This window comes from Tamandua tetradactyla, chromosome 8, assembly GCF_023851605.1.
Source record: "Tamandua tetradactyla isolate mTamTet1 chromosome 8, mTamTet1.pri, whole genome shotgun sequence".
Lineage (NCBI taxonomy): Eukaryota > Metazoa > Chordata > Mammalia > Pilosa > Myrmecophagidae > Tamandua > Tamandua tetradactyla.
The window spans coordinates 85,171,367-85,188,800 of record NC_135334.1 but is presented as its reverse complement, the minus strand read 5'-3'; the positions used below and the strand labels follow the sequence as shown (position 1 = coordinate 85,188,800).

Sequence of the window (17,434 nt, the reverse complement as noted above, 5' to 3'; positions counted from 1 at the left end):
GAGACTCTGTGGTTGAACTTCCATAGAAGGGAATTACAGCCTTGCACAGCCCCACACATTTAACCCAGTGGCTGAACTCCCCAAATCATCTGTCCCCAACCCCTTCATCTTGTGATGTATAATTGGAATTCAGATTTCAAATTCCAGCCTGACCCTAGCCCTCTAGAATTATTGGGGGGGTGGGGGCGGGGAGAAGAGATAGGGAGCGTAGAGCCTCAGAAGAGGCTCATAAATGACATCTTCCCCATTCTCTCCCCCTTCCCCAACCCCCCACACCTACTCTCTCCCTACCAAGATCTCTCCCTGGCTGTGGCATCTACTATTCTCAGTCCTGGCTGTCCTCATCCCCACCCCTCACTCAGAACTGCCCGCGCACCATCACAATGCATAATAGAGTCAAAGGCCGAAGCAGGGGCAAAGCTACGTAGCTATCCCTTCTCGTAGCATTTGCTTCCCAGGTGAATGTGAGACTGCAGAAGGCTGGTCACCATCAGTACTCAACAGCCCCATCAGCTCCCAATCTATCCACAGCTCTGTGGATTCAGCCAGGGACATCTGGAGATACGGGGGCAGCTTACATATCAGAAGCACAGGAGTTTTTAAGTTCCTGAATTACTATTATTTCAGAATGTGCCCAATTATTATCTCACTGATGGACATAATACCCCTATAAGGAGGATGGGAGGGGCAGGCAGATCTTGGCTTAAGAATTTGATTTGGGAAATTAAAATCAAAATCTTAAAAATAGAATTTTTAAAAATGTCATTTCAAAACTCCATTGTTTCTTTGTATTATTAAAAAGGACTAGGCCCAGGGGGTGCAAGGGTGGCTCAGTGGTAGAATTCTCGCCTGCCATGCAGGAGACCTGGGTTCGATTCCCAGTCCATGCACTTCCCAAAATACAAACAAAACCAACCAAACAAAATGTCCACAAACGGTGCTGCCATAACAGGATACTCACATGGAAAAATAATGAAATGTGACCCTGCCATACGGCATACAAAAAAAAAGTGAATAGGCCCAGGGCAGATGGCTCATTATCAATTGTCCAACTATCCCCAAGCCTTCAGGCAAAGTGGATTAGAGGTGTTCTGGGGAAAAGAGGAGGAAGGGCCAGGTTCTACCCTGGAAAGGCCCAGGAGGGAAAGGAGAACAGCTGCTGGAGGAGAGAGCATAAACACATAACAAGGAATATGGACCAAAAGGTCACTGTGACACAGAGGCCTCACCCAAGAATCCTCAGAAATTTTGGAAAGAACACTGGACAAGCCCCAAATAGTTCAGGATGGGCAAAACTTTCCATGCATCATGATTTGTATAAAGGGCCTGTCTTTGAGAAAGAGGAATAAATTGGTTATCACTGTGTTGTGGCCACCTGGCAACTGTTCCCAAAAGATAAGCCCCAGTCACTAGCCTGTCTGCCTAGCTCCTGTCTTCCTCACACTCCAGATAATCCTCTTGTTAGCCAAATCAATGCCCAGACAGCTACAGCAAAATTCATATCCTTTCTAAACAGTGAAAGTTTGTAGTCTACCAATAATTCCATACTCCCAAATGTATTCACTGGGATTAGGTTCAGTTGATGGTAGCAGCGATCCAAAATAACAGGACCAAAGTAAGAGAAAAGTTTCTTCCCCTTTCACTAAATAGTCCTGAGTTGGTAATCTTGAGCTGCTCCACAAAATCCCCAGAGTCCTTCCAGCCACTAGTCTCCCACCCTGCAGGCATGGCCCTTTTCCCTGTGCTAAATAGCAGTCCATATCCCTTTGCTAAGAATAACCAACAGCCAAAGCTCCAGCCATTAGATTTATGTTTCATGGAGCAAGGAGGAAGCAACGAAGAATAAAAGGCAGAGGGCATTTGCCAAATGCCTTTTAGTAAAGCCTTCATATCACACCAAGCTGCCATGAAACACCACTGATCAATGACACTAGTATTTCTTCTCTCACATATAACTCCATGAAGGCATAGCCTTCCTTTCCAAATATAACTGCAATCGGCGGTCATGTTTACCATGACTATACTAGAGCTAAAATCTCCCAGCAAAGAAAGAGGAGAAGAAACATCAACACAGTGCTGCTGAGACCTCCTCACCACCTCAGGACTTCCTCCAAGTGGGTCTCAGAGCACCAGGATATTTGTGTCATTGCAGCAGCCCCTCCATGGTCCCAACACCTCTGAGTGAAGTGAAAACCTTTTAGAAGCTCCAGGGAAATCAAATGAGCTGTGTGTCTCTCCTGCTGTGAGGACAAGATTCAATCAAATTAAACTCTTCCCTACCCTGCCATATGAAGGGATGCTGGCATCACATGCTCTATGGTGTCATAGAAAGTTCTCTACACAGAGAAATGCAGGTAATGAGGTCCCAGCTTACCAGGATTGGATATTTTGCTTCACCTACTCCTACTTGGGGAAGGTAGTCTCCATTTGACATTCTTTAAAAGCTCTTCCATGAACTATCTATTGAGCATCCACTATCTACTGTCAGGCACTGTGGTAGGTCCTAGAGAAACAACGGTGAGCAGAACAAATGTGGTTCTTGCCTGCATGAATGTTACTGGCTAGTGAGCAAGTTAAGACATTTGTCAAATGACCACATGAAACTGTGACTTCAAACTGTGATAAGTGCTGTGAAAGCAATATGCAAGTGTGACATATCAGAGCATAAACAAGAAAACCTTCCTTAGGGTACAAAGAAGGGGGAGAGAGTTACAGACATTGAGCAAAGGATGTGCAAAGGCCCTGGGAAGGCTTAGGAGGACAATGCCTGAGTCATTTTCCCCCCACATATAGACTTTATCGTTGTCATGTATGTATGATTGAATATTCTGTTAAGGTCACACAATAAAAGCTCAATTTTCAATGCATTTAAATGCCTTATTTTACTAAGGGGAAGTACCACATGGCTTAGACAAATAAAACTAGATTTAGTGCTCCAGGGTAGTACTGTGTTTAAACTAATTTGTCCAAATCCTGTCACGTTTCCAGCATTTATTCAATCTTGAACAAACTTGGCTTTAAAATTCTCACACCCACCCTGTCCCCAACCTCCAATATTTCTAGTTCTGTCTCTCTTAAACATTCCTTCCACATGAGTTTATTAGGAAAGTCAGTGGGGAAGAATGAAAACATCCATCCTTCTCCTGTATGCTCTGAAAACATCCCCATTCCCTCTGCCAGAATTATAGAGGAGATGACTAGAGCCAAACGCTGTGCCAAGCACTCCAGTCCCAGCTACCACCCACGCCACCTGACCCCTTCTTCACTTTAATTATTCATCTCCCCCCGGGGGCTGACCTGTTCAGACCTTCTCTAGAGAGCAATTGGATAAGATCTGATGCCAATGGCCCTGAGCTGTGGTCTCACTCAAGCCTCATTGCCTCCCAACACCACCACCCCATCCCTCTTCCAAATCAGATCTTTCTGATCTCTACCTACCCCAGTGAGAAAGGTCTAAATGTGTTGCCAAATTCCGTTCCTTCCGCGGATCTCTGAAATATGTCAGTGAAGTCACAGTCTATGTTCTTACCTTTTGTGCTTTCCTCCCACATTTCTCCTGCCAGAGTCTACCATTTAAACTCCTCTCCCCATCCTCCACCTCCAGTGCTGGCTGCTGAGAGCCAGAGTCCCAGGAGGGCTCTAGAGACTTCAACAGAATGGCCTCTGTCAGGAGTGCCCCAGCAGAAAATACAGTCGTAATAGGATAATTGAGGAGTTTTAATAGAGGAGCTATTGGCAAAGGTGTGGGAAGAGTGTAGGGAAGCCATGAGGGTTTGTGTAACACCCCAGGGCTAGTAACATCAGGGCTGTTACTTCCCCTGGGACTAAAGAAGCAAGAGGAAAGAGCAGCTACCCTGACTACACAGTAGCCTTTCAAAAAAGCTGGATTCCAAGTCATCTCACCTGTCCTGTGTTGTCTGGCTAATTCCTGTGCTCCTGGAGCCCAATGCAATGGACCCTTTCCTCACAGCCTGTGTATCTCCAGACCCCTCACAAGATCTCATTAAGCTCCTGCCCAGCGTTCACTCTTTAGAGTTGGGTCTTCCTCCCTCTGACATGGCATGCAGGGCTTCCTATGAACCTGATGGCTGCCGGCACCTGCCCCTCTAGCTCCTCTTTCCTCCTTCATTGAGAATCTAAGAACAACGCCAAAAGTCATCCCCTTTGCCCTTTGACCTCCCTTGTGTTTTTGTAGCTACCCACTGGTACCGAAGCAGGCTGAACGTTGATGTCATGACTAGTTCTCTTGACATCCCATGGTGGAAGTCTTCTGATCCACCTTCTCCTGATCAACAGAGTTTGGTCCAGCTTGTGGTTCAGGTGACTGTATCCAAGCTGTTCCCCAGGGTTTTCCACCATGAAAAGGAATGACCCCTCCCTTTTCTCCCTCCCTGCCCCCTGTGGATCACTATTATAAGATCAAAAAGCAGGGTGGCCCTGAACTTGCAAAGTCCCACAGAACTTTCAGTCCAACCGCCATGTTTTTATTCACTCTTTTTTTGAGCCCTGTCCTCCTGAGGCTGCGCTGGGATAATGTGAGTGACATCCCAAGGCTGGACCTTTTTCTAAGAGGCTCCTGGATCCTTCTGCCAACAGACTGCAACTTAGACCCCACAACTACCCAAGACACACCCAGATGCTTTTGAAGCTGACAGTCCTGGTGCTTGGGACACCAGGCTCTCCCACCAGGCCCACAGCTCTGTGTGATGAAGGACAGCTCTGTCTAAGCAAGCACTTCACAGACTTTCTCAGTACTCTACTTTCTGTCCAGTTGTCAGCAGATGAAGTCACGCAGCCCAACTTGTTAAATGTTTTCTGTTCAGAGGGTGGAATTTCAGAGGAGTTGTGTGCCGTTCTTAAACCTGTTAGGATTGATAATTGTGTTATTAAATAGGAAAAAAATGTGATTATAAAAAGTTGCTTAACAAGATCCAGTCATAATATAGTAAATGCCTATGATAGAATATTAAGTTATAAAGACACAACAGCACGATCTCAACTTTGTACAAAATGAAACAAATGAAATAAATAAAAACCTAGGCATAAAATATAGTGTTAAAAAAAAGACATAAAAATACAACTCTAGGTTCTTGGAGGAGGAACCCTAAAGCTTAGGTGGGCCTACTCTGAATAAAGATAAGAACAGAAATCAGTGAAATAGAAGACAGGCATACAGTAGAGAAAATCAGCAAAGCCAAAGGTTTATTCTTTGAACAGATTAATGCAATCGATAAATCCCCAACAATGCAGATTAATTTAAAAAAAAAGAAAAAAAACACAAATACCTAAATCAGCATGAAAAAGAAGATGGCACTATAAATCTTACAGACAAATACTACCTGATCGTAACACAATAAAAGTACTGAATGAAACTGAGTGTGAGTACCATAGAGGGAGAAGGCCTGGAAGCACGTATGAAACCAGAACGAAAGATAGAGGATAAAGACTGAAACGGTACAGTTTAGGAATGCCTAGAATGAACAATAGTAGTGATTAAATGTACAAATAAAAAAGCATTTTTGCATGAGGGAGAACAAATGAATGTCAACATTGCACTGTTTTGAAAATGGATGGTATATGGGGAAAAGTACAATCAATGCAAGCTACGGTCTGTAGTCAACAGTAACATTGTAATATGCTTCCACTGAATGTGACAAAGGCATTATGCCAAAACTAAATGTCAAGAAGTTGGGGGGGGGGCCTGGGGAGGGGTATAAATTCTTTGCGGAAGAAAAAGAAATATCTTCATATAGATTATGATGGCAAAGGTGCGTTTATACACTTAGTTTGGATTATACGATGTGTGAGTAAAACTTTAAAAACTTTTAAAAGAGGATAATAAGAGGATATCATAAACCAACTTTATGCAAATCTGGCCTTCTATATGCCCGTACTTATGCCAATAAATTGGAAAATTTAGGTGAAATGTATAATTCCCTTAAAATATAACTTATCAGTCAGGTGGTCTGTCTGAGACCCCTGCCCCGATCACCAGCCTTAGTTCCCCCCATGGCCCCATCTCCTCTCCAACAGGATGAAAGAAACTATCACGAACCACAAGAAACTCGCCAAACTGCAGACACATGTGCGGGTTGTGGGGCAAGGAACTGCTCACAGAAAGAAGAAGGTGGTTCACGAAACACCTACAGCAGATAATAAAAAACTTCAGTTCTCCTTAAAGAAATTAGAGGTATGCAATATCTCTGGTATTGAAGGGGTTAACGTGTTTACAGCCCAAGAAACCGGGATCCACTTTAACAGCCCTAAAGTTCAGTCCTCCCTGGCAGTGAACACTTTCACCATTAACAGGAAATACTGAGACCAGGCAGCTGGCAGAAATGCTACCCAGCATCTCAAATCAGCTTGGCACCGACAACCTGACTAGTTTAAGGAGACTGGCTGAAGCTTTGCCCAAACAATCTGTGGATGGGAAGGCACCATTAGCTACTGGAGAGGATGATGATGACCAGTTCCAGATCTTGTGGACATTTTTGATGAGGCTTCCAACTATGAGGCAAACTGAATTGTGTCAACTTTGAAGAAGATAGAACTTGAAATTCCTTGGAGCTGCTTTTTTATGACTGCTTTTTAAAATTGTTTGGCTTATGGATCTAATAAAATCTAGATCTCTAATATTTTTAAGCTCAAGCCCCTTGAAATTGTTTGGCTAATGGATCTAATAAAATCTAGGTCTCTAATATTTTTAAGCTCAAGCCCCTTGGCTGCTGCAGCTCTTTTCAGTTTTTTGCTTCTACACAGTTTTATTCTTTGCAGCTAATTAAGCTGAAGAAGCCTGGGAGTAAAGTTTGCAAACAAAGATTCATAAAGTTCTTTGCCTAGTACATAGTGTTTATTTTTTTATTTCATTGACACTGATTTGTCAATAAGAAAGCAAAGTTGTTTATAGGAGGCTAATGTTGGCATGTTACGTGGCTGATAACCTTTGATAGAGTAAAGATTTAGAATCACAGTAAATATTTAAAAGGTTGAATAAAGTTCTCATGTTTGAAATTTTTTTCTCTAGCAGACGGGGCTTCCCTGGTTTGTGTCATGGGTGTAATTATAAAATGCAAATAAAAGATTCCTTAGTGGGAAAAATAAATATATAACTTACCAAAATTATTACAAGAGAAATAGAAAATTTCAACAGTCCTATATTTATAAAAGAAATTGAATCTGTAATTAAAACCCTTCCCATAAACAACACTGCAGGCCCAGGTGGCTTCACAAACATTTATGAATCCATAATGCCAATCTAAACAAACTCTTCCAGAAAACAGAAAAAGATGGGAAACATCCAAACTCAGTTTATAAGGCCTGCATAACCTTGATACCAAATGCTCAGAAAGAAATTACAAAAAAGGAAAATTACCGGCCAGTTTCTCTTAAGGGGGTTTATTGATAGGCCTGGAAGTAACATATCTCCCACATATTCTTTCCATATCCCATTAAACAGAACCAGCCACAGGACCCAACCCAGTTAAAAGCTAGACTTGGAAATGTAGAGACAATTAGGCCTATTTGTTGCACACTAACTGTCCCCAGCACAGTTCACTCTTCTAGTCATTAAATATCCTTTTATTTCCTTCCTCCAATGCATGAACACCTTCAATCCCTCCCTCATGGGAGACAACCAAGGCCCACCCTGTCACTGCATCTTTTCTTCTCCATCAGAATAGATGTGGATTCTTTTAAGCTGTAGACCTACATACTAAAAAGCCAAGCTGTCAGCCTCATACTCACGCCAATGTACAAATGTGTGATGATGGAACAGGAATTGGATAAATACAAAAAATACTCCCGCTTAGAAGGAAAAGGAGAGACCCACGGCAGCCAGACCTGGAACAATGCTGAAACAACACTGGACAGACATAAACACTGCCTCCCTTCTCCATTGTTCTCTGTCTTCCTTTGCACCACTCTCTGAGAGCTTCCTCTGTGACCCTTAGCCTCCTTAGCCACATCTAAAGAAGGAGTCGGGGAGAACATTCTCTTTAGGAGCTGTGCAACTTCCTGCCGGAGATTGTTTTAGGGCTTAACAAAGGGTCTTGTGCTTTTTACACAGGCTTGTGGTTTCTTGGAAAATATAGTTTCTTTGCAAATTTCATAAACTTCTATTCTATTTGTATGCAGTCAGTTAGCATTTGCCAATATCCACACTCCTTTTGTTGAGACATAGTTCTCAAATTTGCTTTACTCTTTTGCCTTCTTACCCCCATGAGCTCTTTCGGTGTGACAGTGACTACCTTGAAGCTAGCTGAATGGTGGAAGATCACACCTTCGCCTGGATATTTCCCATTTGTCCATGGTTCACAGTAATCAATTGAGACATCTTCGTGGGCCTTTGTCACTCAGAGCCTTTTGAATTACTATAGCTTACAGTTCAGCAACTAGAAGCCATCAGCTTTTGCAACACTTCAAAGCTCAATAATCTGGACTTTGTCCTCTCCCTTTCATTTCTGCTGGCAATCCTATTCTTTACTTTTTAAAAAATTTTTATTAAAATATAATTCACATGCCATGATATGCACTCTTTTAAAGTATACAGTTCAGTGGTTTTCAGTATATTCACAACATTGTGCAACCATCACCACTATCTAAATTCAGAACACTTTCACCAGCCAAAAAAGAAACCCTGTCACCATGAGCAGTCACTCTCCATTTCCTCTTGTCCCCAGCTTCTGGAAACCACTAATCTATTTTCTGCATCTATGGATTTGCCTAATCTCGACACTTCATATAAAAGAATCATACAATATGTGGACTTTCATGTCTGGCTTCTTTCATGTAGCATTGTTTTTTCAAGGTTTATTCATATTGTACTGTGAATCAGTACTTAATTCCAATTTATAGTCAAATAATATTCCATTGAATGGATATACTACATTTTGTTTATCTGTACATCGGTTAGTGAACATTTAGGTTGTCTCCACCTTTGGGCTACTGTAAATAATGCTGCTATGAACATTCATATGAATGTTTCTGAGTGGATATAAGTTTTCGTTTCCCTTGGTTAGAGACCTGGTAGTTGAATTGGTGGATCATATGGGAACTCTGTGTGCGAATTTTTTAAAAAATATATTTTTATTGATAAATCTTATCACACAAACATTCCATACATGGTGTATAATCAGTAACTCACAATATCATCACATAGCTGTGTATTCATCACCATCATCATCTTTTAGCACATTTGCATCACTCCAGAAAAAGAAATAAAAAGGAAAAAGAAAAAGCTCATACGTCTCATACTCCTTACTCCTCCCTCTCACGGACCCCTGGTATTTCCATCTACCCAATTTATTTTAAGTTTTGTCCCCCCATCATTTGTTTATTTATTTTTTATCCATATTTTTTACTTATCTGTCCATAACCTGGATAAAAGGTGCATCAGACACAAGGTTTTCACAATCACACAGTCATCTATGTGTAATCTTTTGAAGAACTGCCAAACTGTTTTCCACAATGGCTTCACCACTTTACACTCACACTATCAATGTATAAAGATTCAGATTTCTCCACAGCCTCACCAATTCTTTTTATCATCTGTCTTTTTTATTTGGCCATCTTAGTCGGTGTGAAGTGGTATCTCATTATGTTCTTAATTTACATTCCCCTAGTGACTAATAGACTAATGCTGAAGATTTTGAGCATCTTTTCACGTGTTTAGTGGCCATTTATATATTTCATTTGGGAAATATCTGTCATACCCTTTATCCATTTTTAACTAGGTTTATTTCTCTTTTTGTCATTGAGTTCTAATAGTTCATTATATTCTGGATACTATACCCTCATCAGATATATAATTTGCAAATATTTTCTTTCATTCTGTGAGTTACTTTTTCACTTTCTTATTTATGTCCTTAAAAACACAAAAGTTTTTTTAATTTTAATGAAGTCCAACTCTGTGCTTTTGTTTTCATATATAAGAAACCATTGCCTAATTCAAGATCATGAAGATTTACAACTGTGCTTTCTTCTAAGAGTTTTACAGTTTTAGGCCTTACATTGAGGTCTTTGATAAATTTTGAGTTAATTTTTTTATATGGTGTGAAATAAGGATCCAATTTCATTCTTTTGCATGTGGATATCCAGTTGTCCCATCACTTCCTTATTGAAAAGACTATCATCTTCTTATTGAACCGTTTTGGTACTCGTGTATAAAAATACAACCATATAACTGATTTTTATATGTTGATCTTGTACCCTGCAATCTGGCTGAATTTATTAGCCTTAAGAGGTTTTTTGGTGTGTGGATTCCTTTGGATTTTCTATACTCAGGATCATATCATTTGCAAATAAAGGCAGTTTTACTTCTTCCTTTCAAATCTGGTTGTCTTTATTTCTTTCTCTTTCCTAATTCACTTATTAGAATCTCTAGTAGAATGTTAGATAGAAGTGGCAAGAACAGATATCCTTGCCTTGTTTCTGATCTTAGGGGGAGAGCTTTCAGTTTTCCACATTTAAGTATAATGTTAGTTGTGCTTTTTATCAGATTGAGGAAGTTTCCTTGTGTCCTACTTTGTTGAGAGCTTTTATCATGAACAGGTGTTGGATTTTGTCAAATGCTTTTCCTGTATCTATTGAAATGATCATGTGGTTTTTGTCATTTATTCTATTAATATGATATACTACACTATGGTTTTTATATGTTGAACCAATCTTGCATTCCTGGGATAAATCCCACTTGGTCATGGTCTTGCACATTGCACGTTTGGTTTGGTTTGCTAGTATTTTGTTGAGAATTTTTTCATTTATCTTCATATGAAATATTGGCCTGTAGTTTTCTTTGCTTGTGATGTCTTATTCTACATTTAGTATTAGTTTCGTATCTGACTTCCTAGAATGACTTAGGGAATTTTGCATCCTCTTATATTTTTGGAAATGTTTGTGAAGTATTGGTATTAACTCTTAAATGTTTGGTAAAATTCACCAGTAAAGCCAACTGTTCTGGGTTTTTCTTTGTGAGAAATTTTTTCACTAATAATGCATTTTCTTTACCTGTTATATGTCTGTTCAGATTTTTAATTTCTTCTTGAGTGAGTTTTTGGTAGAGTGTATCTTTCTAGGAATTGGTCCATTTGTCTAGGTTATCTAACTTGTTTACATACAAGTGTTCATCATATTCCCTTGGAAATCTTTTTATTTCTGTAAGCTCAGTAGCAATCCCCCATTCTTTCATTCCTAATTTTAATAATTGAGTCTTCTCTCTTTTGTTCTTTGTCATTCAAGGTAAAAATTTATCAATTTTGTTGGTGTTTTCAAAGAACCAACTTTGGGTTTTTTTAATGTTCTCTATTATTTTCCTATTTTCCAATTCACTTATTTCTGCTCTAATCTTTATGGTTTTCTTCCTTCTGCTTGCTTGCATTTAATTCACTCTTCTTTTTCTAATTTCTTAAGGTGCAAATTTAGGTTATTGATTTGAGAAATTTCTTATTTAATGTAACTTATTTAAATTTCTTCTTATTTAATATTATCTTACAACTATAAATTTCCCTGTAAGTGCTGCTTTAGTTTTATTCTATGAATTTTGGTATGTCATTGTGTTAGTTTGCAAGCTGCCAGAATGTGATACACCAAAACCGGAACAACTTTCAAAATGGGGAATTTAATAAGTTACAGTTCTAAGAAAGTGAAAGTGTCCAAATTAAGGCACCAATAAGAGGTTACCTTCACTCAAGAAAGGCGGATGGGTCTGAACACCTCTGTCAGCTGGGAAGTCACGTGGCTGGCATCTGCTGGTCCCTTGCTCCTGGGCTCCGTTGCTTTCAGCCTTTGTTTCCTATAGGGGTTCCTCACTTAGCTTCTCCAGGGCTGGCTTTCATCTCTTGGCTTTCCTTGGCTCACTCCAGGTCTTGGCTTGCTTAACATCTCATGGCAATGTCTGCTGGGCTCCAAGCATCAACAAACAGCTGTGTCTCTGTTCTCTGAAGCAACTGCTCCCCAAGCGACTACATCTGCTCTATATCAACTCTGAGGCTTCTGTTGTTCCTATCTAGTAATCTAATCAAGCCCCGTCTGGAATGGGTGGAGTCATATCTACATCTAATAAAAGTTAATGCCCATAATTGAGTGTGTCACATCTCGTGGAGATAATCTAATCAAGTTTCCAACCTACAGCCCTGAATAAGGATTAAAAGAAATCGCTGCTCCCACAAGACTGGATCAGGATTAAAACGTGACTTTTCTAGGGTACACGAGAGTCATATTTTCATTCCTTTTGAAGATTTTTCTGATTTCTTCCTGACCCACTGATTATTCTGGAGTTATTGTTTATAAATATTTGTGAATTTACCAAATTACCTTCCATTATTGGTTTCTAATTTTGTTCCATTGTAATCAGAGAACACACTTTATATTATTTCAATCTTTTTAAATTCATTAAGCTTGTTCTATGACTTAACATGGTCTATACTGGAGAATCTTTCGTGTACACTTGAGAAGTATATATATTCTGCTTTGTTAGGTGGGGTGTTCTATTTCTGTCTGTTAAATATGGCTGATTTATAAGTGCTATTCACGTCTTCTATTACCTTGTAGATTTTCTATTTAATATTTCTATGCATTATTTAAAGTGGGTTCTTGAAGACTTTAACTCTCATTTTTTAATTGTTTTATTCCTCTTAAAATCTGTCAGTTTATGCTTCTGTATTTTGAAGTTCATTGTCAGATGCACATTTTAATTTTTATGTCTTCTCCTTGGATTAATTTTTTGTCACTATAAAAATGGACTTCTTTGTCTCTAGCGACAATTTTTGTTTTAAGGTCTACTTTGTATAGCTATCAGTACAGCTGCTCCAGCTTTATTTTGCTGAGGTGGCTATTTGTTGTGTGCATGGTAATCTTTTTCCATCCTATTACTTTCAACCTATTTGTGTCTTTGAACCTAATGTGTTTCTCTTGTAGGCAGGATAAAATTGAATCATCTTGTTGTTGTTGCTGTTGTTGTTGTTATACGTTCTACCACTCTTTGGCTAGTTCTATTCTGAGCTCATCTTTTTCTTGCAATATCTTAATAAATGCAGCCAATAGCAGCCAATACACTCTACTATTGTTCTCCTTTTCAATTTCTTCTCTTAGAGATGTAAACACTGGCTGTACCTTCAATTTAGATCAGGTTATAATTTCACAAATAGTTTGCACCTATGTTTCCCATGCATTGCTGTATTTCCATCTCTACCATCAGTTTTCCTCTTGGCCTACTACCAAACCTCTCAGCTGTTAGGATGGTACCCTGTATTAGTCCAGTAACTGTATTAGTCAGAATATACAGTAACAGTAAGTAAACCCCTGAATCTAAATGGTTTAACCAAATGAAAACCTGTTTCTCCATCAGGTTACCATCCAATGCAGGTCAGGTGGCTCTCCTGTGTGCCTCTCCTCCAAGCAATAGCAGGCTGCTTACATCTGGCAACTTAGCCATCTCAGAATTCTTCACTTCTCAAACCATGAACAGGAGAGAGGGAGTGACTGGCATTGCAGACGGGTTTACTGTCAGGTCTGAAAATGTCACATATCATTTCTGCCCACATCTAGTTGGTCAGACTTGGTCATACAGCCCTGACTCAACTGCAAAGGAAGATGAGAACTTTATAGGAAGACTAATAGTATCCACCAAAACCCTTAAACCTAAATGTATCAGAATCTCACTGTTGAAAGATGAGAAGGATGAATATTTTATTTTTATGAGTAAGATTTTATGGATACAGTCTAGCCACAATATTGGCAGGCATTGTGGCTGAGTAGTGTAGATCTGGTGCCTGATTGCCCAGGTTCGAATCTTAGACTTACTACTTATTAATTGTGTGGCCTGAGGCATCATACTTGACCCCCCCCCATAAACTTCAGTTTTCTTGTTTGTAAAGTGGAGATCATAGTAGTACCTACTTCCTAGGTTTATTGTCAAGATAAAAAGAGTTAATCCATTTAAAGCAATTAGCACAGTGACTGGCACACTGCAAGTGTACAATAAATGTTACCTATTATTAATTAAAAAGCTGGAAAAGAATGAGGCAGGAAATAAAACCACATAGTGACTATTACTGCTGTAGATGATATTTCCCTCTGCAGTGCCTGTTTGGAAATGTTCCTATCTGGGGGCTCCAAGCTTTGGCAGGAAAGTGCACGGTCAGATGGATGAGGTGCTAATGGACCTATTTGTACGAGATGAACAGGCCTCTGATAATGGTATTAGCTCTCGTAAGTGTGTGGTCCAGGCCTGAGAATCATCCCCTGAGGACTGAGATAGGACAGGCTTTTTTTTGTTTGTTTTGTTTTGTTTTTATCACATAATTGTATATTCATCGTCATGATCATTTCTTAGAACATTCAAATCAATTCAGAAAAAGAAATAAAAAGAAAACAGAAAAAAAATTCATACATACTATACCCCTTACCTCTCCCTTTCATTGATCACTAGCATTTCAGTCTAATACATTTCTTTTAACATTTGTTCCCCCTATTATTTATTTTTAATCTGTATGTTTTACTTGTCTGTTGAAAAAATAGACAAAAGGAGCACCAGACCCAAGGTTTTCACAATCACACAGTCACATTGTGAAAGCTATATCATTATACGATCATCTTCAAGAAACATGGCTACTGGAACACATCTCTACATTTTCAGGCAATTCCCTCCAGCCTCTCTGTTATACCTTAACTAAAAAGGTGATATCTATTCAATGCATAAGAATAACCTCCAGGAAAACCTCTCGACTCTGTTTGGAATCTCTCAGCCATTGACACTTTATTTTGTCTCATTTCACTCTTCCCCTTTTTGGTCAAGAAGGTTTTCTCAATCCCTCGGTGCTGAGTTCCAGCTCATTCTAGGATTTCTGTCCCACATTGCCAGGAAGGTCCACACCCCTGGGAGTCATGATCCATGTAGAGAAGGGGAGGGCAGTGAGTTTGCTTGTCGTGTTGGCTGCGAGAAAGAGAGGCCACATCTGAGCAACAAAAGAGGTTCTTTGGGGGTGACTCCTAGGCCTAAATTTTAGTAGGCCTAGCCTATCCTTTGCAGGGTTAAGTTTTATATGAACAAACCCCAAGATTGGGGGTTCAGCCTATTGCTTTGGTTGTCCCCACTGCTTGTGAGAATATCAAGAATTCTCCACTTGGAGAAGTTGAATTCTCCCCCTTTCTTATCATTCCCCCAAGGGGGCTTTGCATATACTTTTTTATTCACTGTTCAAATCCTTCTAGGATTTATTTAAGCATCACTCTGGACAAACCTACAAAATCTCATGCCCTACTCAAGGTTCCATGTACTTATGGTATACAATTAAGCTGTCCACATAAGATATTAGAAAATGCACTGGTCAAAATATAAATTTTGTCCATGTACTACTCTTAGCACTAATGTTAACTAATGTCATTTTCATGGCAACTCATGACAATGGCTAGTACCTTTATTAGGCTCATTTTGTAGGGAATAAAACTGAGCCACAGAGAAGTTTAACAACTTGCCCAGGGCATACAACTAAGTGGTGGAGCGAGAATTCAAATCCAGGTAGCCTGGCTACACAATACACAATATTGATTCTTGAGATTGTCATAGAAGAGTCTTCAGCTTGGCTCATTCACTAATTTATTTATTTATTTATTTATTTATTATTCATTCATTTATTCAACAGCTATTATTGAGTGCCTACCTGTATCAGGTATGGGGATACAAAAACGAATGAAACAGGGGCGGGCCGCGGTGGCTCAGCGGGCAAAGTGCTTGCCTGCTATGCCGGAGGACCTCGGTTCGATTCCCGGCCCCAGCCCATGTAACAAAAAACGGAAAAACAAAAATACAATAAAACAAGAAAATGTTTAAAGATGTTTCCCTTTCTTCCTTCCTTCCTTCCTTCTATCCTTCCTTCCTTCTATCTGTCTTTCCTTTAAAAAAAAAAAAAAAAAAAACGAATGAAACAGGCAAAGTCCATCAACAGACAAGTAGCTAAAAAAGCTGTGGTATATACATATGATGGAATATTATGCAGCTGTAAGACAAAATAAAGTTATGAAGTATGTAACAACATGGATGAATCTTAAGGACATTATGCTGAGTGAGATTAGCCAGAAACAAAAGGACAAATACTGTATGGTCTCACTGATATGAACTGACATTAGCGAATGAACTTGGAGAATTTCAGTTGGTAACAGAGACCATCAGGAGATAGAAATAGGGCAGATACTGGGTAATTGGAGCTGAAGGGATACAGATTGTGCAACAGGACTGATTGTGAAAATTTAGAAGTGGATAGAAAAATACTGCCTAACTGTAACACCATAATGTTAGAATACTGAATGAAGCTGAATGTGAGAATGATAGAGGGAGGAGGCCTGGGGGCACAAATGAAATCAGAAGGAAAGATAGATGATAAAGACTGAGATGGTATAATCTAGGAATGCCTAGAGTGTATAATGATAGTGACTAAATGTGCAAATTTAAAAATGCTTTTGCATGAGGAAGAACAAAGGAATGTCAATAATGTAGGGTGTCGAAAATAGGTGGTAATTAATATCTTAAACCTTGAACTTATGTGTGAGACTAAAGCAAATGTTTATTTGGTACAAAATTTATATTTTGACTAGTGCATTTCCTAATATAACTTATGTGGACAGCTTAACCGAACACCATAGTACTTGGAACATTGAGTAGGGCATGAGATTTTGTAGGTTTGTCCAGAGTGATGCTTAAATAAATCCCAGAAGAGTTTGAACAGTGAATTAAAAAGTATTTGCAAAGTCCCCTCAGGGGAATGGTGAGAAAGGGGGAAAATTCAACTTCCCCAAGTGGAGAATTCTTGATATTCTCACAAGCAGTGGGGACAACCAAAGCAGGAGGCTGAACCCCCAATCTTGGGGGTTGTTCATATAAACTTAACCCTGCAAAGAATAGGCAAGGCCTACTAAAAATTAGGCCTAGGAGTCACCCCTAAGAGAACCTCTTTTTTTGCTCAAATGTGGCCTATCTCTCTCGGCCAACACGACAAGCAAACTCACTGTCCTCCCCTCTCTACATGGGTCATGACTCCCAGGGGTGTGGACATTCTTGACAATGTGGGACAGAAATCCTAGAATGAGCTGAAACTCAGCACCGAGGGATTGAGAAAACCTTCTTGACCAAAAGGGGGAAGAGCGAAATGAGACAAAATAAAGTGTCAATGGCTGAGAGATTCCAAACAGAGTCGAGAGGTTTTCCTGGAGGTTATTCTTATGCATTGAATAGATATCACCTTTTTAGTTAAGGCATAACAGAGAGGCTGTAGAGAATTGCCTGAAAATGTAGAGATGTGTTCCAGTAGCCATGTTTCTTGAAGATGATTGTATAATGATATAGCTTTCACAATGTGACTGTGTGATTGTGAAAACCTTGGGTCTGATGCTCCTTTTATCTACCTTATCAACAGATGAGTAAAACGTATGAATTAAAAATAAATAA

The 17,434-nt window shown here is 39.5% G+C and overlaps 1 pseudogene; it reads left to right on the top strand.

Annotated features, from left to right (window-relative positions):
- Nucleotides 1–6,034: 6,034 nt before the first annotated feature.
- LOC143643654 (transcription factor BTF3 pseudogene) lies at nucleotides 6,035–6,523 on the top strand (annotated as a pseudogene).
- Nucleotides 6,524–17,434: the final 10,911 nt, after the last annotated feature.